This window comes from Gobio gobio (assembly GCF_949357685.1).
Source record: "Gobio gobio genome assembly, chromosome: 24".
Classification (NCBI taxonomy): domain Eukaryota; kingdom Metazoa; phylum Chordata; class Actinopteri; order Cypriniformes; family Gobionidae; genus Gobio; species Gobio gobio.
This window is the reverse complement of record NC_137120.1, coordinates 25,375,063-25,397,232: the sequence shown is the minus strand read 5'-3', so window position 1 is coordinate 25,397,232 and position 22,170 is coordinate 25,375,063. Positions and strand designations below refer to the sequence as shown.

The 22,170-nt window shown below is 37.4% G+C and overlaps 1 protein-coding gene across 3 annotated transcripts in view; it reads left to right on the top strand.

Annotated features, from left to right (window-relative positions):
• Positions 1 to 2,661: 2,661 nt before the first annotated feature.
• tp53bp2b (tumor protein p53 binding protein, 2b) overlaps positions 2,662 to 22,170 on the top strand; it is a 42,559-nt gene continuing 23,050 nt past the window's right edge. Inside the window, exons 1-3 of one of the 3 annotated variants that reach the window (XM_079807154.1) lie at positions 2,662 to 3,183; positions 14,715 to 14,862; positions 15,424 to 15,539. The gene's annotated coding sequence lies outside the window, so the exon portion shown is untranslated. Of the gene's footprint in view, positions 3,184 to 14,714; positions 14,863 to 15,423; positions 15,540 to 22,170 lie in introns of those variants that run through there. The other 2 variants (XM_079807153.1, XM_079807152.1) reach the window with 2 other exon arrangements.

The window sequence follows — 22,170 nt, the reverse complement described above, 5'->3', positions numbered from 1 at the left end:
ATGGCTGAGAAAGGCTTCACACAGGCCTCCATTGGCATTCAGTACATTGACACTTCCAAGATCCATGAAAGGCACTTAAAACGTCGTTGCAAAGTCTATCTCACCACAGTGGCTCTACAATAATCATACAATGCGACGACAATAGTTTTTGTGCGCAAAAAAAAATCAAAATAACATCTTTATCCAACTTGTTCTCGACTTCCGTGTATGCCTCCACGACGCATGCGCGAGAATATGACGCAGATCCGGCGTTCGGACATATGACCCAGAAGCGATTTGTTTACGAGCAGAGGAAGACGCGCGTGTCTAAGCTGTTGGATTCTACATTGATCGTGCTTTAGGTCTCGGCGTAGTGCTCAAAATGGAGCTTAAGTGTGTATTTCATCGATTCCCGAACACCGGCGCTACGTCATATTCTCGCGCATGCGTCGTGGAGGCGCACACGGAAGACAAGAACAAGTTGGATAAAGGTGTTATTTTGATTTTTTTTTGCGCACAAAAACTATTGTCGTCGCATTGTATGATTATTGTAGAGCCACTGTGGTGAGATAGACTTTGTAACGACGTTTTAAGTGCCTTTCATGGATCTTCGAAGTGTCAATGTACTGAATGCCAATGGAGGCCTGTGTGAAGCCTTTCTCAGCCATCAGCTTTCAACTAAAATATCTTCATTTGTGTTCCGAATATGAACAGAGGTCTTACGGGTGTCCAACGACATGAGGGTGAGTAATTAATGACAGAATTTTCATTTTTGGGTGAACTAACCCTTTAATCTGCTGTCTTGTTACACAGCTTCATATGTATGCCCAACAAATTTCCCTCAGCGGGACAAATGAGGTATCATCATAATCTAAGTGCTTTAAAAAGTGAAAAATTGGATCTGTCCCTATATTTGATTATTGCTGTTGTCCTAAGGCAGTTCCTCCCTGTAGTTTTTCTCCCATGATTTCAGGGAGTTAAAGCACGATTATACCAGCTTTTGCTCAAGAGGTTTCTTGTCTTTATGGCAATGGTTTGCACCACATACTGTAACACAATTTAACTGCATTCTCAGACCATGTTTTAATGCAGACCACCACCTGGCTATCATCTCAAGCGCAGTGCTGAAAAGACATTACCCTTATAGTTAAGATAACAGATCTGCCAGAGGTATTTCCATCACACTTGAGTAATCTCCTCCAGTCCTGACATTACGGACTACCCACTGGTGTACCTCAACAGCCCTTACCCGAGTATTTCAGGGCTGCATTTCTTAAAAGCAGTTGAAAGTTGATCATAGAACCATTGCCACCAATGGCTTTCCACTGGGGAGGGCCCTACTGGCTGCATGAAAATTATATTTTTCAACTAATTATTTGGGAGTTTACCAGCAGTGATAATTGCATTCTAAAAACAAACTCACACACTCGTAAATGTTTATGCCTCGCAACCGCATTTTCGGCGAAGCCCTGCTGTGTGACCTTAACTGGAGTGGACAACTAGTTTTCTGTAACGTCAACGTTTTTGTACACTTCAAAAGGCTATGATTTAATTAAATAAACATGAGCACTGCCCAAATATCCCCAAATAGCTCAAATGTATGCCAAGTGATTGTTTTGATTTACTACTGATAATGAATACTTTGTTTAATTGCGTTTATCATACCAGTAAACTCACATTTCGGAAAAGTTTTGAAGGAATTTTCTTTTCATATTACCTCTGTATAATGCTTGTAATAATGTAGTGTTGCAACGCTGTTTTGTTTATGGAACTGCTATAATTCTGCTGTTCCGTAAGCGCCACCTACTGGCAAAGAGTGAATTTGCATATTCACCTATATTTGACCTATTTGTATGCAGCATTTACACAGTGTTGTAAATGTTAACCGGTGTATCGACAAGATCAATTTCTACATAAATAATTGGCAGGGAGCTAAAATAACATTTGGGGTAGGGAGGCCAGGCTACCATAATGTTGTAGCCCAGGGGCCTCTGGTTATCGTAAGGCTCCCCTGGGAAACACAGCCCAGGACAGACAATATATTCTTGTTAAATATCTGATATAAATGCTTCTTTCTTTATTTCACTCATTCTTGGTTTGTCCTGATCAAACCAATCTTACAAAAATTGTGGCAATGTATGGTACCGTTGACATGTAAATAACTGAATTATTACCATATTCATACATAATATGTCCAAATAAATTCAATATTGTCAAACATTACCATGGGAGCATGTTTAGCAACACAAAGTTCAGGTACTTCTCCATATCCACTTAACCTTAGTTTGTCAAGAAGTAGTGCAGCTAGTTTGGTGACTTTATTGTTTCGTCATTTCTAATCTATCCAATCTAAGTATTTCTTCACGTTTTGATAGCATTTTATAAGTATTTGTTAGTCACAGTTTATGTATAACCGTACTGTGCCATGAAACTTAATGAAATGTATTGTACCCACAGCAATGGTCTTGCTGGGTCGCGTTTGTTAATTCAATATTACTAAAAGGTCCTTTGCATTATTATTCGAAAAGGCTTCTAAATAGTGTGGGGCTCATTAAATAAAACAAAACCATATAAAATCAGCAAACCGTATCTTAGTTGACCGCTGAACAGCTCCTGAGGAGAAGGGGATAATGATGATGAAGTGGGCGGGAAGCGCGCGGGTGGCGCGAGGCGGAGTTTGTCATGCACGCGCCGGGGATATTCGGAATCTCGCGCAGCGTCATCTTGGGTTGGGTTGCGTTTGTTGATCCAGCGAAAAAATTCGCTCGCACGGATATAACGAGGACCTGCAATCGGCTTAGCGGACAGTAGATGATAAAAGACGTTAGCGGAATACCGTTATTTTTTATATGGCTTATATTGTATAGCGGTAGTGAATCGCTGCGTACACAAATGGTTCGGTGTGATCAGCGGTCTGCGGTTCCCTACATCTGAGCGATTCGCATAAGAAACTTTACTGTATTTACCGAGTTCATCTCGGGTTCATTCTGCAACAGGTTTCTATAATAAATCAACACTACAAAGTTGTCGGACAACATCAGCGGAGATTAAAATAATGATACGTAAAAGAAGAGGATAATACGTGCCCAGTTTACCTGCTTATAAAACAGCAAAAATAAGAATACTTATTGGGAGACCAGGAGAAGGTCTTTTTTCATCTATAGGAATATACAATACCTGGAGGTCGTTTTCAATATGATGCCGGTAAGTCGAGATCAAGCTTTGTAATAGGCTACTCTGATGTATAACGTTAATTTTCATCTCCATGCATAAACATTACTTCTTTGTCATAGGTAAACTCAACAATATGTAAATGTCATTTTGTGTGTGTATGTGTTCAACCAAGTTGCATTGATTGTATCAGATAACAGATAAACATTCCATGGTAGCAGTGTTATAATGGTGATAAAAGGGATTATGAAAAAAATATGAGGCCGAATTACCTGTTTGTCTTGTTTAGATTTAATATCCTGTTATCTGATAATAAAGACTGATCCAGAATATTGCGCATCTTTTAATTAAATCCAGTGCTGAAACAATAAAAACACTGATCAACTGTATTAATAATATACCACGTAGTAATCTTTATTTCAACTATAAGTCATTTAGAATTTCTTTGGTTTAAATAAGGGTCCATGGAATTTTCATATGCAAATAGGATTATTACAAACAAATAATGTTACCTAATAATCAAGATTGTTTGACAGCAAATCTACAATTTTAAGATGTGTGGCACAATATAATTGACCTCACAGACCTTATAAGGTAAGTCAATGGGTTTGGCACAAAGATTGATCATCTTAGTGTCATTTGATGTTAACATACATGTTTTGAGATTATATATGTTTAGTAAAACGTATAGTGAAATTAGGTTTTAGTGTGCTAAAGCACCTGCTATCCCTTCGCTGTCACTACTCATATGGGTGAGTCACTAATGGTGTGTGTTAGTGAGTCACACATTCATACACCCGTCGTCCTGAGTAAAAACATATGACTGTGTCACCTCTGTCCACATCGATCTCAAGGGCTCTAAGTCATTTTGATCTTTCCATTATAGTACATTTCTATTGAAGATACAGTACTGGGTAAAGCTCATTGCTCTGGGTTCATTTTCAAGCAAGTCCTTAATCTCCACTGGCTTTGTCACCGGATGTCCGCCTTCAATCTGGATGAACCGTAGTATCCACGGATTTATAGCGTTAATGTGAATTATAATCCCTGTGTATCTGTGTTATCACTTTATGGATTTTCAAATGCAAATAATGAAACGAATGACCTGCAGGCACAACATCTTTAGGCGTTTCGATTTTTTGGAATTGTTTCAATGGAAATACACTATTCTGAGACATAGGTTTCAAGGTAGTAATTTTAATGTTTATGTACAGTGGCATTGTTGTGTGTTTGAGGTGGGTACCACAGCATGGTATATTTAGCTTGCAAAGAAATATCTGTCATCATAGATGATCATTTCGGTTTGAGTCATGGTCAGTTTTAGATCCTTGATAATCTTAAGCATCTATTTGAAGTCATACACTGTGTTTGAGAGAACCACATTGTTATAAAGCATATTCTTTCAGCACTGTGAATTATCTGAACAGTGACTGTGTTCTTTGTTCACCCCATAAATCTTTCCATACCTTAGACGCTGAGTTCATTGTTTTTGCTGTGAATTACTAGCTGCCTTAAGTCTCAAAGGAACAACAATTGTGATTTAAAAAAAAAAAACTAGAAGTGGGATATTCCTCTCAGTGAGACATTTTACAGAAGTAACCTGCATTGTCCTCAGTGCGTTTCGACTGCATTGAGAATATCAAGGCATTGTTTATAGTTCCCCTAGAGGAAGTTGATTCAAGTTGCATAGCTTCCCTCTGTTGAAAGGCATTGAAGGGTCCTTGTGTGGTCATGTATTTTGTGTCGATTAGAAAAGTACCCAGAGCAGCTATTTTCAAGACTCTAAATTGATTTGACAGGTGAATGGATGACTTGGGCTGGGAGCACTTGTGGAATAAGATTAGCTTGTAGTAATTTAATTCTGTATCCCACTTCAGTTCAAAGGCTGTGCATTAGGAGTTATAAATATCTCTGATTGTTGTCGGGCCCTTTCAGCCACCTGAGGCCTCAGTGGGAAACAATGACCAGAACTGCGGCGGCCGGTTGCCACGGCAACTGTTGCTAAGATCACATTCCACACAACAACATTGCTGCTATGCAGAGAAGTCCTTATTTGGAAAACTCGGCTCCCAAGGACCAACCGGTAATCAGGCACTCGGAATGTTTTAACCTTGACCTTTAAGATGTTTCTAGCCACAGTAAATAGGGTCTGTACTGCTGAACAGAGCACAGCTCACCTTTTCTTTAGAGGTTAAATTAAACCATCTATATCCTTGAGTGAGTTGACTCTATTTTTGAAGCTTCAGCTTTTTTATTAAAGGGTTAGTTCACCCAAAAATGAAAAGTACCCCATGATGATTTACTCACCCTCAAGCCATCCTAGGTATATGACTTTATTCTTTCAGATGAATACAATCAGAGACATAATAGATAGTGTCCTGGCTCTTCCAAGCTTTATAATGGCAGAGGATTTGATTTTGGAGCCCATCATAAAAGTCCATCATAAAAGGCTCCGGGGGGTTAATAAAGGCCTTCTGAATTGAAGCCATGCATTTGTGAGAGAAAAATATCCATATTTAAAACTTTATAAACTAAAATAACTAGCTACCGACAGGCGGCCGTACGCATCGATTTACGGCGAAAGAGTAACCCCTGACCTAATGCATGATGTATTGACAAATGCAGAAGCATAGAGGATGGAGCAAAACACAGATCACGAATTAGAAGTCTAAAACTAGAATTTGTAAAGAGAAATGTCGGAGGATTTCGATATAAGAGAAGAGGGGCTTGAGTTTGTTGCCCAGCCCTATTTGCTTGAACCACGAGATGCGTCAAAGCTTACGCTACTCCTACGTCATACATTGCGGTAGGGGTAAAGTCGACTTGCGTAGGCTGTCTGCCGGAAGCTAGTTACGTTAGTTTTTTATATGGATATTTTTCTTACACAAACACATTGCTTCTCTTCAGAAGGCAACCATTTAGAACACCCTAGTAACAAGTTCCATAGACTTCCATTGAAAGAGGGAGCGAAAAAAAGAAGCGACATAGAAACATAAGGGTGGGCTTGTTTGACTAGGGGCAGCAAACAGCCAATCATGAATCACCTTGACTACTTCCTAGCCATGCCCTAGTAACCATTGCGAAGCACCATATCAACCCAAATCCATCATTTAATATATCTCAGATTGTATTTGTCTGAAAGAAGAAAGTCATATACACCTAGGATGGCTTGAGGGTGAGTAAATCATGGGGTAATTTTCATTTTTGGGTGAACTATCCCTTTAAACAAGCTTTATTCTCCTGGCGGCCAAAGGGTTTTGGAGGGTTAGTGTGTGGGTAGGAGTTGTAGTGTATGAACTCAAGACTAATCCTCATATTAATCGTGCTTTGTGTCAATCCACTGCAGGGGCCATATGGCTGATTCTGTGCCTGTATTCTCACACACACTGCTGGCTGACAGCCTGCTGAATCTGCGGGTTCTGTCCTGTGACTTACAGAAGCACGAGCAGCAACTTCCTAACAAAGCACGATAGCCTAAATTAAAACCACATTATAGAGGAAACCGTGTCTGATCAGAGCATGTATTGACAGATGCTCTTGTAGTGATCAGACTGAATAATTGATGCTCCCGTCATTCGTTGGATTACCTCTTTGTGTTGGCATAGTGGCTTTTCTTCGACTTTGTGGCTGACTGCTTTTCATTCATCCTGTCGAAGGTGATTTCTGCCCACCTTTGCACAAGCTCCAATAGTCAAAGCAATGAACCTATACAGTTAATGAAAACCATGCAATACAGGCACTGAATGTACATTGTATGCTGTAGAACAGACGATCTCATTGGTAATTCAGTTGAACAATGCATCTACTGTTTTCAGCATTCAACAACACGAAAAATAATGAAGAATGTTTCCCATTATGGGAATATGTTGTAAATGCCATTTAATTCATGAGGTTTTGAGGCTGGGTTAGTTTCAATATATTTTAAGGTTAATGAGTACAGGCGTTTACCTGAATATTGTTGCGTCAAAGCTGCGCACTCCATTGCAAATGAACTGTTGACAAAGATGTGGTTTTGTGTTTAATGTTTATTCTTCGAAATGCAAGGTTGCCCAGGGCTACGCCTTTGACTTTGAATAGCAAGAGAATGACGTCCTTTTTCTTGTCCACTCAAAATGGCCCAATGAACTGGCCTACATACTGTTTGCTGTTTGAAATGTGTAGGGAACACATAAAAGGCGAAGCATAAATAAAATCAGGTCAGTTAGAGAACTTGTGCCAGTATTAACGGGAGGTAAGAAAGTATAGAGTGGAAAAGTCTGCTGAGAAAATTGTTGGGCATTGTTGGGTAATTAGCTTAACTAGCTTACCCAACAACCAGCTTAACCTTTCTTTGTCAGATCAGGCTTTGACCATCTAGAAGACCAACACTTACCAGCATAAAAGTTCCTGTTGAAACTTAGTGTTTTTATGTGACCGTGGTCCAGAGTTGTTTTGGACCCCATTCACTTTCATTGTATGGGGGAAAAAAAGCTGAAACACTCTTAAAAATGTTCTATAATATAGAAGAAAGTATGTAATTTACAGAAATTTCATGTTGGGGTTACCTTTCTCTTTAAACCGTTAAACTAAATTAAGTACTTAAATGAATCTGTATGGGAAGTCTCCAGGACATTTGGTGAATATTCAACAAGAGTTTAACACTTGTCAGCTGATGGTAAATGCCAGTTTGTTTGACTATTCAAATCCATTACGTCACCTGTGGTTACCTGTGGCAACATAAACAGTGTCCTGTTACAAAATAGTGCTATAATACTGTAAACCTGAATCTCTGTCCCATGCCCTAAGACAGAATCGTGTTATTTAAGATTTCTCAGAAATTTTCTCTTGGGATCAAGTGTGGGGTCACCGCCGCAGGCTGGCCTTTGGCACAAGGGCTTTTCTTTAACAGCAGTGATCTATCTAGGATTTAATGCCCTATGGATGCAAACGCTGATTCAAAAGCACTTTTTGTTATGCGGCCAGACTAGAAATGATTTGACAGGAGGACACAAAGACAGAGCACTGTCTTTGAAATTTGGAAAATAGCCATGTTAGCTATTGGGTATATGTCTTGGAATGTTTAATTAATTTCATCATAAAATTGTATCATTATTAGCAATGACTTCCAAGACACTCTTACAATTACACCACCATATGCATTCGATAAAGATTTACACTGAATTTCCCTCCGAAAAGGAAAATAATATGTAATAGGCCTGCGGTTTGTAAGTCGACATAAGACAATACGCTCCATCCATAATTCAATTTGGATCTTTTAAGAGCTCATCTTCTAAACCATAACCCAGAGACTAATTAAGTTAGTGTTTAACATGATTTAGACGTATGCAGTTTACAACATAAGTGCATTAGAGTTAGATATATTAATGAAGTTTCATTCCCAGCTAGGGTCATTCATCTAATAAAGGCTTTTGTTGGTCATCCCAAGAGATTCACACAGAATGGCCTGAGAGAAATATCCATCATCCATTTAACTTAAACAGGGCTACGGCCTGCACTCTTTCCAATGAGGGGTTACAAGAGGAGGTTTTTGCAGTGTGCCACACTCTTGCCACACTTTAATAGAGATGCACGATATATCGGCAACCAAATTGGTATATATTCATTTTTAATGTTATCGACCCAATAAGAAAATTTGTCCGATATATTAAAGCTGATAAAAAATATTTTCTTCAGCTGAGAGAACTTCAGATGTGCACTGTTCGCAATGATTGTTTGAAAAGGGGGTTTTATAATGCTCCTTTTTACAAGATGTAAAATAAAAACATGCGTTTTTGCTTGTCTCCCTTTAAATGCAAATGAGCTGCTGCTCCCGGGCCCCTTTCTAGAAGAGGGTGGAGCTTCAAGAGCTTGTGTTAGCAGCTCTGATTACCTCATGCAGACACGCACTGAAAATATCCGTCACTATTCAGCCTTTTATGTTCAAAACCGGAGTCGGACAATGATGGAGAGACTCAAGAAGAAGTGACAACATGTAGAATGCAACAGGATGTTTCTGAATTGTTTGTTGATGAATTTATGTAGCTGGTGTGGAGTTAACTATCTTCAGGTCATTGATTAGCATATTTTATCATGATAATCTATAAATCGCTCATGTAGTAACTGTTAATGCACAGAGCCAGAGAATATATACTGCATGGAGATAGAACAGGTATAGTTTAGTTTAATTATGGTTATAACTTATGTTTTCATCTTGCTTTTATGACATGCTATTGCATTTGTGTTATGTATTGTATTGCAATAAATGTGAAAAGACAGATGTGACAGCTTGAGCAGACTCCCAAATTTTAGGGTTTGTGATGTCACCAGCCCGGGAAGAAGCTTGTTGTGGTCCATACCAGCTGTTTGTTGTAGTCCTTAAAAAGCGATCTATGTAGAAGAAAATATCTCCCTTTGCATTGAACTTGTCGTAACCTAGCAGATGTTGTTTATGCTCAAACAGCAAAATTACACTACACTTAAAAAGTTACACTAAAGTTAAAAAGGGAAATCATAATTAACCACCCCTTTAAATTGCTTGAAATATGATTGGAATCACTTCCAAGAAGGAAAATACAGTTAAGGTGCATGGACATGGCTTTTAATGGTGAGACTTTTGTTTTTGTAAGTAGGATTTAGATTTATCGGCCTTTATATATTATTTATCGGCTTTCAAATATTATTGAATTATCGTTTATCGTATCGGCCAAAATTTTCCCTAAACGTTAACATCCATGGAACCTTTACATTGTACAAAAAAATATTTTAAGTTCTTTAGATTATTAAAATGTTCTTCACACTATAGCGAAAAATGGTTTTGTTTTAAGAACTGAAATATTCTTTGAGGAACCAAAAATGGTTCTGGCATCGCTGTGGAACAAAAAAACTTCCAGATTTGCTTGATAGAGACGGTAATCTTTATGCCTACATGAAGATTATCTCTTTCATTTGATCCTATTTGATGACATTTCTAAGTCTTTATTGACATTCGTGACCATTTCAGTGGAGGTCCGCAGCCTTTAACTGGCCTCATTTTATGACCCTTTTGGATCAACTGGACAGTTTTTTAAAAGACTGCTGGATTACAAGCCTAACCACAGTTATTCCTGACTGAATCTTGTCAAACATTTATTCATACATGCTTGCAGCATGACAGTAGGCACGGATACAAGTGCTTTAGCAGTCGTGTACAGTGCACATCCAAAGCCAGATTAGACTTGAATGTGTGTAAAGTGTGTGCGCATTGAAGGAGTGAAAGCCTCTTAAACCCTTTTCGCACAGCTGTGTGTGACGGCAGATGAATGTAATGGCACCGATATTGAACAGATCACAAAATACTGATAACTGTTTGAACAAGTCTAGCTATTTTAAAAACTGCAGTAGGGAATTTATTAAGCTCTCTGCGGTGGTCTACATGCGGTGTCCGACTCGTAATCGAGAATGGTGTTCATGGAAAATGTTTGTTAAGTGAAATAAAGCTGAAATAAAATATAAATACGAAAAACATAAACTCAGAAACTAATACTGAATAATACTAAAATAACATGCATTGTGAATTAGCTTTTATTTTAAACGTTCAGTACTCATTTTAATAATTATTTTTTTGTTTTGTGCTTTTATTATTTGTATTAGTTTTTGTTATTTAAATATTTCAATTTAGCTTTAATTTATTTGTATTTCAGTTGTTAGTTTTAGTAATTTTAGTACTTCAGTTTACTTCAGAAGTTTTTCATCAAAAACAATCTTTAATAGTTCTAGTTTTAGGGTACGTTTACACGACAGCGATGTACTAAAAACGGAAATGGAAAAAGCGACTAAAAACGCTGTAATATTCATGGCATGCCAGTAATTGGCGATGTCACTTTGTAAAGAAACACTACACGCCTATAGTAGAGGTTTCACAGACTAGTCGAGTAAGTCGACTTTAATGCTCTGCCATGACACTTTATCTTGACGTCGACTAGTCTCTGATCATGGCCTATAGAGGGCGCAACAGGATAACAAATTTTGTCCACTTTTATGCTCCGGTTCCAACAGTTAAAATGACAAATACACTGAACAAAATTATAAACACAACACTTTTGTGTTGGCCCCCATTTTTCATGAGCTGAACTCAAAGATCTAAGACTTTTTCTATGTACACAAAAGGCCTATTTCTCTCAAATATTTTTCACAAATCTGTCTAAATCAAACATCATGCCTGACACTAACCTAGAAATCTAGACGCACCCTAGCGGCAGCAAATATAATTTGCAGCCAAGGCATCTAGCAACTCTCCGTTGGCTTGCGAGCTAGAAAATCCAAACTCTAGTCAGGCCAATCACATCCTGTATAGAGTCGGTGGGCGGGAACAAAGAACGGCACTGAAGTCATTCTTAAAAAAGCAAGATGTGTTCAGAGTTTTGCCGACCGGATACGGCAAAAGTTGAATCTATCAACTAGCTCCGCTTCACCTTCTTCGTTGCTCTAGTCGGTTGTAGCGCTATCGTATTGTGTGCAGAGGGAATTTGAAAGACAACCGTTTATCCCGCCCCTCGGATTAAGCCCTGCCAATGGTGTGTTCCCAGACCCAACATCTTGATGTGGGTCTGGCTTATCAGGCTAACCTGACACAACAGTAGCTCTCCCCATCACCATGTTTAAAATGTATGGCACGCCCATCTCAGGAATGTGGGTATCAAAATTATTTGATACCCAAAATTATTTCAGAACAGCTTCACTATTAGTAGAGAGATGTTGCCGTGTAGAATGAATTCACATGCAATCACTCTCTCTCTCTCTCTCTCTCTCTCTGTCTCTCTCTCTCTCTCTCTAATGCATTCATATAAATGTAATCTTTACTGTGCTACTTTGTATCTGTTTTAGAACGAGACGAAATCTGTGAGAAACATAACAACCCATAGACAAAATAACTGATAAAAAATAAGCTATTATGTAGAAGCAATAGACTTATGGGCAGCGCTGTGTCATATGCCATAGCTGAGCACAAGGAAACCTGCGTTCGAGTCTCAGCTCAAGGTTTAGGCTTATTTGTTCATTATTGACATTATCAGCGACTAGGCCACTCGACTTTAATAACATAAATGTCGACTTAAAAAATCTGAAGTCGTTCAACCCCTAGCCTATAGACTGAACACGTAATATGCACATAATAAACAAGTTTCGATCATTTTATTATAGACGAAAGAGAGTGTAATATGAATGTCTAGCATAAATTTAGAAGCCAATTTACAAAAACACTGCAGAATGCCACAATTGACAAATCACAATCAAGTATCCCAGAGAAGCGTACAATTAAATATGTGCGTTCAGGAATTCTCATGCAGTTCTTTTTCCTGTCCCGGTGCGTGACTCAGGTTAAGGTGGCAGAGCCGCTGAGTTTTGCTTCTACCCATCTGGTGTGACAGTAGTACCTCAGCTTCGCTTGCCAAAGCATGTAAACACACACACACACATAGTAACAGAGAACTGCTGAGTGTTTTTGCACTCTATCAGCAGTGATAATAACTCTTCTGCCGATAGTCTGAAAATAAACAGACACTAGCAAAATTGTCCTTCAAAAATATGCTTTTTTTGCTATGTTTATGCTAAAATATGCTACGATTTTTATGTTTATTTAATAATGAATCAAATTAATTTTGACAAATTTATATTAAGATATAGTATTTTTGAAATGATGGCAATAACCTTGTCTTTTTCCTCCTTCGGAATTACAAATCAATTACCTCCTTGCTTTCTGACTAATTACCCCATGCTTGTGTTTTATTTCGGGGATAAGAACTCTCTGGATGTGACAGCCATCTGTGCCGGCTGCAATTAAAATGCCAAGACAGAAATACAGCATTTCTTTTGCTGTCAACCATCCATCTTGGCATTTTCACCCACATGCACGGCTGTATAATAACATTACGTGGGCATCTGGCATATAGTCACATATCTATAATAGGCTTGGATGGTTCAGAGCTTTCATAATGAAGCTACCTTCATGAATGTAAGCAAATAACCTCTTCAAAACCATTATCTGCTGTGATTGTGTCTGTAAGGTGGGCACAACATTCTTAAATTCAATAATCCAAACGCATGAATAAACATGAGAATATCACAGGGAGAAAATAACAACTACATAACCATAAACGATACCAGGCATTGAACAGACAGAACTCATGGTTTTATACACAAGGAGAGTAATCAAAATAAGTACGAACAGGTGAATTAAATCAGTAACCAGAACCGGGAACAGAATGAAAACGAAACCAAAATAGAGCAAACACATTACAATATGGTTTTTGAGTCTGTCTGTATGGATTGAAAATGTAACATTCTTTGTTATATTATACGTTTTTCAGAACACCTAACTGAAATAAAATAAGTGGAAGCTGACATACTAAACATTAAACATTATGACATTAAATCAAAGATAAATTGTAATATAAAAAACATTACAGAAGCACATAACAATTTCTCAAACTTAAGATTAAAATATAAGCATTTATTGAAACACCAAAAAACTAACTGAAAGTACTAAAATAAAAAGTGAAATGAAAATAAATAAAGCTAAATATACATTTTTACAAAAACAACTAATTACTCATGAAAAATTTAAATAAAAAATGAAAAGCCAATTCAAAATGTGAATAAATAATTTAATAGTATATAAATAATCTTTAAAAACACCCTCTGGTGTTTCTCCTTTTTTATTTAAATGAAACTAATTCATTGTATTTTAGTTCGAATAATGTTTTTTATTTAATATTTTGTGTTTTTAGGGGATTTTATGGTACTAAATTATATTTGTGCAGTAGTTATAATCAATTTATTCACTTTTTGAGCATAGATCTGAAATTGAAATTTCCAACTTAAATTGTCATAATGCTTAAATTTGGTCTCTTTTTAAAGAAGACACTTGGCAGATTATTGCTAAAGTGACAACTTGGAACAAAAGTGAACTTGAGAAAGTTATAGAAGTAATACACTTTTGTAAAAATACACAAAAATACTATTTTCAACTTTTATATAAAATGTGTATTTTCCAAAACATGTTTTACTCTAAAACTGCAAGAAAATCTAAGGCTGAATTCAAACAGGTTGTGTTCCAAATTTGAGGTTGATATTTAAAAAAAAATAGCTTTCAGTAAGATTTTGTTTGGGCGCAGGACAAAACAAATGAAATTGAAAATGTGTTAATGAACTAGATGAAATTCGTTTCCAATTAATTTCCAATGTGGCCAATTTTTACCATGGCCATAACCATTTAACCTTTTCGAATCATGTCCATGATTTATTTTTGTGTCCACATACCAAGTGCCAAAACCTTTACCAAGTTTCATACCGATGAAGTAAAAAAATCTAAAAAAACAAAGCAAAATTGTTCAGTCAAAAATGACAGAAGAACACCAGAGGGTTAAAAATTAAACAATGCTTCAGTTGAGTGTATAGACATATGTTCTGGGTTCTTTAAAACACAAGTACATAGATGGCTTATAAAGAACTAGAGAATCAAAAGTTCACTGACTCTGAGGAACAAAAAAATGTCTTCTGTAGAATGTTTTTGTAATGTCCCATGTTGTCTTTTCTTTTTATTGACTAAGATGTTCCTAACGGTGTACCTCAGCAACAGCGACAAGCACTTCACAGAGCTTCCCATCACGCCGGAGACACTGTGTCGAGATGTCGTGGACATGTGTAAAGAGCCGGGGGAGGTGGACTGCTATCTGGCCGAGATGTGGAGAGGATCTGGTATGTACTGTATTGAGCAAGTTCATTCCAACAATTGTTTGGATATAAGCGTTCCTGTAGCTCAAACAATAGAGCATCGCGCTAGCAAAGCCAAGGTCATGGGTTCGATTCCCAGGGAAAGCAAGAACTGACTAAATGTAAAATGTGTACCTTGATTGCAATGTGATTTGCTTTGGATAAAAGCGTCTGCCAAACGCGTAAATGTATATGATGTGATGTCACAGTTTATCAAAAAAAATGATTCTGTCATTTATTTATCAAGTTTAAAATGTACGGTTAATAGAGCAGCATGAACATTCATCAAAATATCTCCTTTTGTGTCCCACGGAAGAAACAACACCATGCTGGTTTGAAATGACTGGAGAATAAATGACAGAATTTCCTTTTTTGGATGAACTATTCCTTTAACAAAGTCATTACAGCAATAAAAATGATAGAAATCATCTTGCTGCACCTGTCCATGCGACTGTGGTGTAAAGGTGCAGTGATGCATCACTCTAGAATGGATCTTTGCCACCTAATTTGCATTCCTTCTTTCCTATTGGTCGGTTCCTTTCTCAGAGCGTGTGATTGGGGACAGCGAGCGAATTATCGAAGTGTACTGCAGCGCTGGGGTCAGCAGAGGGCGGAGGTGCGATTCTTCCTGCGCCATGACCGAGCACCTGGCCACGATACAGGTGAGAAAGAGAAAAGTCAATGGTCACTGTGTTTTCAAAGGTCAAATTCTTTTAGAGTGTGTTTGGTTCATTTTACAAAACTGGTGACACTTTTGTTCCTCATATGCATACGTGCAAAAAATAACATTTACTATATGCTAATGTACAAAGTTCAACTTTTGCCTTTTATCATGAGGATGCATTTTTGGCGCCTGTGTATTTCCTTGCTATGTTAGTGAATATTATTTTTTAAATATAAAATAAAAGTAAAAGCTATCATTTTGTCTTTAATACCTCTCTCTCTCACTCTTTATGTATATATATATATATATATATATATATATATATATATATATATATATATATATATATATATATATATATATATATATATATATATATATATATATATATATACAGTGGGGAGAACAAGTATTTGATACACTGCCGATTTTGCAGGTTTGCCCACTTACAAAGCATGTAGAAGTCTGTAATTTTTATCATGGGTACTCTTCAACTGTGACAGAATCTAAAACAAAAATCCAGAAAATCACATTGTTTGCTTTTTAAGTAATTAATTAGCATTTTATTGCATGACATAAGTATTTGATACATCAGAAAAGCAGAACTTAATGTTTGGTACAGAAACCTTTGTTTGCAATTACAGAGATCATACGTTTCCTGTAGTTCTTGACCGGTCTTGCACACACTGCAGCAGGGATTTTGGCCCGCTCCATACAGACCTTCTCCAGATCCTTCAGGTTTCGTAGCTGTCACTGGGCAATACAGACTTTTAGCTCCCTCCAAAGATTTTCTATTGGGTTCAGGTCTGGAGACTGGCTAGGCCACTCCAGGACCCTGAGATGCTTCTTACGGAGCCACTCCTTAGTTGCCCTGGCTGTGTGTTTTGGTGGTTGTCATGCTGGAAGACCCAGCCATGACACATCTTCAATGCTCTTACTGAGGTTGTTGGCCAAGATTTCGCTATACATGGCCCCATCCATTAGGCTTGCTACGATAGTCGGTGTTGCCGGTGTTACCGGTGTCCAGACTCAACACCGGTTACATCACTTGCCCACCGTGGCACCGCCCACCGTCTTTTAGATTTTTTTTATAGTAATAAAATAATTTAGTTCAGTTAGAGAACAGACAATACAAGTAAAAACTGAACTTATCTGCTTAATAAAGCAGGATCCAACCGTGAGTCTCGGCAGTGGCAGGAGTCATTCATCAGATTTAAGAGTGAGGAGCTGACTGAGATGATCGCGGAAGATTTGGTTTCAAAGCGAAACGTAAAAGCGCCTATTTAAGGGAGTTTGTCATTTTTGTTGTTGTGTTTTTCATTAAAAATAATAGGCTAATGAACCCACAATTCAAGCAACCCACAGCCGAATTGGCGCTAATTCAAAACCGAAAGTAAAATGTGCACGGCCGCACAGAGCGCGCATTGTTTACTTTCGCCTGGCTCCGCAGTGCGAGCCTCCGCGCTACGCTGACTGCGCGCATTTATTTTTGCCGCGCGCACCCTCACGCTCGTGTGGGCGCGTCGAGTATAAACAAGGCTTTACGGACGAACTGTTATTCATTCATGGCGTGCATCTCAATCATAGACTGATCAATGCTTGATCAGTGCCCTGACTACTGAACTAGGGAACTGATTGAGACGCACCCATGGCCTCACAGAGCGCGCTGTCATTCACGGTGTGTGCGCACTGGCACGTTTTCAGTTCAGAGCGGTTGTGTGCATGTTACTTTCGGTTAGATAGAATTAGTGATTTAAAAGCCTCCGCCGGTGATACCGGTATTACCAGTGTTGTCACACATCAATTAACCGGTGGAAAAATTTCCTCACCATCACATCCCTACCATCCATCCTCCCCTCAATACGGTACAGTCGTCCTGTCCCCTTTGTAGAAAAGCATCCCCAAAGAATGATGTTTCCACCTCCATGCTTCACGGTTGGGATGGTGTTCTTGGGGTTGTACTCATCCTTCTTGTTCCTCCAAACACGGCGAGTGGAGTTTAGACCAAACAGCTCTATTTTTGTCTCATCAGACCACATGACCTTCTCCCATTCCTCCTCTGGATCATCCAGATGGTCATTGGCAAACTTCAGACGGGCCTGGACATGCGCTGGCTTGAGCAGGGAGACCTTGCGTGCACTGCAGGATTTTAATCCATGACGCTGTAGTGTGTTACTAAGGGTTTTCTTTGAGACTGTGGTCCCAGCTCTCTTCAGGTCATTGACCAGGTCCTGCCATGTAGTTCTGGGCTGATCCCTCATCTTCCTCATGATCATTGATGCCCCACAAGGTAAGATCTTGCATGGTGTCCCAGACCGAGGGAGATTGACCGTCATCTTGAACTTCTTCCATTTTCGAATAATTGCGCCAACAGTTGTTGCCTTCTCACAAGCTGCTTGCCTATTGTCCTGTAGCCCATCCCAGCCTTGTGCAGGTCTACAATTTTATCCCTGATGTCCTTACACAGCTCTCTGGTCTTGGCCATTGTGGAGAGGTTGGAGTCTGTTTGATTGAGTGTATGCACTGGTGTTTTTTATACAGCTAATGAGTTCAAACAAGTGCAGTTAATACAGGTAATGAGTGGAGAACAGGAGGGCTTCTTAAAGAAAAATGAACAGGTCTGTGATAGCCGGAATTCTTACTGGTTGGTAGGTGATCAAATACTTATGTCATGCAATAAAATGCAAATTCATTATTTAAAAATCATACAATGTGATTTCTGGCTATTTCCGGATTTTTGTTTTAGATTCTGTCTCTCACAGTTGAAGTGTACCTATGATAAAAATTACAGACTTCTACATGCTTCTTACATAATTTGTAAGTGGGCAAAGCTGCAAAATCAAGTGTATCAAATACTTTTTCTCCACACTGTATATCTCACTGAATAAGGCAGAAAATATACAGCACCTATCAACAGTTTGGAAACATTACAATTGTTAAATATTTTTGAAAGAAGTCTTCTGCTCACAAAGGCTGCATTTATTTTATAAAAAAATGCAGTAAAAAAGCAGTACAGTGAAATATTATCCAAATGTAAAGCAGCTATATATATATATATATATATATATATATATATATATATATATATATATATATATATATATATATATATATATATATATATATATATATATATATATATATATATATATATATATATATATATATATATATTAGTTAAAGATAGATCAAAGCTGAATTAATCATCATTACTCCAGTCTTCAGTGTCATATGATCCTTCAGAAATATATGATCCTTCTAATAATATGATATGGATTATATGATCCTTCTAATATGATGATTTGATGCTTAAGAAACATTTATGATTATTATCAATGTTGAAAAAAGTTGTGCTGCTTCATTTTTGTGGAAACCATGATACTATTCAAACATTTGTGGTAAGATTAAAAATAGAGAGACATTAATACATTTATTCATCAAACATGCATTAAACTGATCACAAGTGACATTTATAATATTACAAAATATTTATATTTAATAAATGCTTTAATAAATGTAATAAATGCAAATAAATGCTGTTCATTGAACGTTCTATTCATTAAAGAATCCTGAAAAATAAAATGCATCATGGTTTCCACAACATTTTTAAGCAGCACAACTGTTTTCAACAATGATTATAATCATAAATGTTTGTTGAGCATCAAATCATCATATTAGAATGACTTCTGAAGGATCATGTGACACTGTAGACTGGAGTAATGATGCTGAAAATTCAGCTTTTATCATAGGAATAAATTACACTTAACTATATATCGTTACCATGTTACCATGATACATTTTCCTTCTAAGAAGCATATTATATTTCATTATGTCAAATTAAACTGTATAACTGTCAACCCTGTTACCATCAATCCTGATAGCATTATGTAAGCATGTCTCAGCTTAGATTTAAAAATGGTTAATTTAGCCTGAGAAAGTGCAGTGCATTTTATTAACACTTATACATGTAAGAATAAGTATATGTAAACATATATTATTTGTTTATTATAATTTTTTTAATCAAACTTTTAAAGAGATGGAATTAAAAAGAGCCCCAATTACCTACTTTTAGTTTCCATGCCTGATTTTGAATACTGAAGACAGTAGCAATGCGAAAGAGTTGGATAATATTTGATACTGTGTATTACTGTATTTACTGTATGGTTGGATTATTATCTGTTGTATGGTTGAATATAGACAGGCTCTTTGTCTATGCCAAAGCACGGACACGTTCGATTACATCCTCTCCCCTCTGCATCCCAACCCCCCCAGCAGTCTGCTGTCTGTATGGACATGCCGTTGTTGCAGATAGGCGTGAATGTCATTTCCCTTTATTGGAGACTGTGAATAAAGGGGTTGTAAATTAGACATGGTTATGGCTGTGTTGGGGCATGAATTATTTACTGCAGAATGGCTTGTTTTGTGGGCACTGTCTAAGGGTGGGGGGCTTTGGAATAGATCAGAATGGATCTTGTGTCCTGAAAACATGCACACAAAATGGAAGATTTTATTTCTCAAAGGTTGCTCATCTTAGCTTAAAGGGTATTTTTTAGGTATGAAATATGTTTCTCCTAAAATGAAAAATAAAAGCAGACACAAATGAGAGACAGATGATTGCATACTAAGCGCAGTTTGAGAGATTTATCTGTTCTGAAACTCCAGAGGAGGCACATGCGAGTAAACAAAAAAATCCTTAAACAAAACTTCTGCGAATAACATAGCTTATCCATTTAATCACTGAAAAGAATAAGATAATATTGACATGTTTAGCTCATACTGCAGAGTGCAGATGGTGAAGGAACACCTGTGTGAGAGTAATGAACCGGTGTAGCCCAAACACTGATGCTCATTTGTGTGTGTGTGTGTGTGTTTGTTTTTGTGATTAATGAGGACACAAATTTGTATAATGACATGGGTATTACACTGGTATTACGAAGTAAACATGAAATATGAGGGCATTTCATATGTCCTCATATTTAAAATAGCTTTAAAAACATACTAAAAAATATTTTATTAAAAATGTAAAAATGCAGAATGTTTTCCTGTGATGGGTAGGGGTAGTGTAAGGGGATAGAATGTACAGTTTGTTCAGTATAAAAACCATTACGCCTATGGAATATCCTCACTTGGATAGCAAAACAAACGTGTGTGTGTGTGTGTGTGTGTGTGTGTGTGTGTGTGTGTGTGTGTGTGTGTGTGTGTGTGTGTGTGTGTGTGTGTGTGTGTGTGTGTGTGTGTGTGTGTGTGTGTGTGTGTGTGTGTGTGTGTGTGTGTGTGTGTGTGTGTGTGTGTGTGTGTGTGTGTGTGTGTGTGTGTGTGTGTGTGTGTGTGTGTGTGTGTGTGTGTGTGTGTGTGTGTGTGTGTGTGTGTGTGTGTGTGTGTGTGTGTGTGTGTGTGTGTGTGTGTGTGTGTGTGTGTGTGTGTGTGTGTGTGTGTGTGTGTGTGTGTGTGTGTGTGTGAGAGTCACCACTTTCCATCCAAATGCATCCAAGAATTCAGTTACCAACACATATGCCCACACACTCACATACACACACATCAAATACACATGCCTGTGCGCACACAATGTTTCTCGCATTTTTGTTTATTTATTTGCCACTCCCACATAATCAAACACATAAATAGCACATAAGTCATGTGACAAGTGACGCAAACTATTATTAAATAATTTTTATGTAAGTTATGGTATCATTGTATTTTCTTTGGTTATTTTATTATATATATATATATATATATATATATATATATATATATATATATATATATATATATATATATATATAAATATAAAATATAATTATATAAATACCGTTTGTCATCTTATTTATTTATTTTTATATATGTATATATATATTTTTTTATTATTATTTGGTATTTATATTGAAGTTTTTGCACCACATATTATATACATTTATAATAATATAAAATCTATAAAAAAAAATTGAACGTTTTTTTTTTGTGTGAGTTATTTGGCATGTTAACTCAAAATACCCTTTGTCATTTTATGTGTAAATATACGTGTGGGGGTGTGTGTGTGTTTATTTATTTATTTTAGTTGCTTATGGTACCAGTACATTTTTCTTTGAAAATAACACAATAACAATTTTTTGGTCTGTTGTTTTGCATGCTATTTTTAACTCATAAATACCTTTTGTCGCAATTTCTTGTAATAAGTTTACACGGCGTGTTTGAAGTGAATCCTCCCTGTTCCCCCGAGAAGTTTAAACATCCCAGTCATGTGAAACCATGTGTGAGGTGGTTTCAGATTTCTCTGACTGACTTAGGCCTTCTTCGCCGGACAAAGACCGGCTGTTACACAACAATGCGAGTGATATCGGCTCTGTACGGCTGGCTTTAACTCACAAAGAGTTCCTTATTTTTCTGTTGAGCGTAATTATGTCAATTAAACGCAGTTTGACTCTTATCCGTGGTGTTTGTGTTATGTTTTCACACAGAATTGAGGTAAAACCCTATGCTTGTGTAATCAGTAAGCCCTGATTAGGACCCCTGTGGTGTCAGACTGTGACCAAGAACATTATTTGGGCATTGTTTCACTCCTAGACTGGTTTATCCAGTAACCCACATAAGCGGCGCTAGCGGTGCCAGTGTTGATGTTATGTAAGTGGGAC